The 863-nt window shown below is 35.2% G+C and overlaps 1 protein-coding gene across 5 annotated transcripts in view; it reads right to left on the bottom strand.

Moving 5' to 3' along the window:
* LOC106474676 (proton-coupled amino acid transporter 2-like) overlaps window positions 1-863 on the bottom strand; it is an 18,198-nt gene that overhangs the window by 12,385 nt on the left and 4,950 nt on the right. The gene's annotated exons all lie outside the window — the stretch shown is intronic.

Below are 863 nucleotides of genomic sequence, written 5' to 3'. Positions count from 1 at the left end.
TCCAGTTGCTGACTATAGATCTCTGCATCGACAGTTCGCTGTGGATTGAGAAGTTCGAAATTCTATACTGACTGATTCATATGCAGTGATAAATACTGACTTGTCAAATGTAATATCAGATACCAACTTGACTCATTATACATAATAATAAATACTGAATTACTTCTTAAGTGTCTGATATGCAGGAATATCATGTTTTATACCTGCTGATGGGATAAAGAAATAAAAGAAAAGATTCAAATTTTCAGTTTGCATGCTGTAATGACAGCAATAAAATGTCCAGAAAGTTGCTAAAATAGCCCTGTTATAGTTGCTTTCTTTATAGTATATAATGTGTATTCGGCCCTAGAGGGTGTTGCAGTATCAAACAGCATCTGGGTTGAAAAGATTTGTAATATTCGTTCTTGGAACTGTTCACATTATCTAAATGATAGTGTTAACCAATTCTGTGAAAGAAAAGAAGTCAAGTTGTCAACTGGACAAAGAAAGAAAAGTTTGCTTGTTGAATTCAGGTGCTCTTTCTTAAGCCAGTTCTACTAGGAGATCAAATAGACTTTCTTTCTTAAGCCAGTTCCACTAGGAGATCAAATAGACTTTCTTTCTTAAGCCAGTTCCACTAGGAGATCAAGTAGACTTTCTTTCTTAAGCCAGTTCCACTAGGAGATCAAATAGACTTTCTTTCTTAAGCCAGTTCCACTAGGAGATCAAATAGACTTTCTTTCTTAAGCCACTTCTACTAGGAAATTAAATAGACTTTCTTTCTTAAGCCAGTTCCACTAGGAGATCAAATAGACTTTCTTTCTTAAGCCACTTCTACTAGGAGATCAAGTAGACTTTCTTTCTTAAGCCAGTCCCACTAGGAG

This window comes from Limulus polyphemus, unplaced genomic scaffold (assembly GCF_000517525.1).
Source record: "Limulus polyphemus unplaced genomic scaffold, Limulus_polyphemus-2.1.2 Scaffold7514, whole genome shotgun sequence".
Lineage (NCBI taxonomy): Eukaryota > Metazoa > Arthropoda > Merostomata > Xiphosura > Limulidae > Limulus > Limulus polyphemus.
The sequence above is the reverse complement of the archived record's forward strand: the minus strand, read 5'-3'. Positions and strand labels throughout refer to the sequence as shown.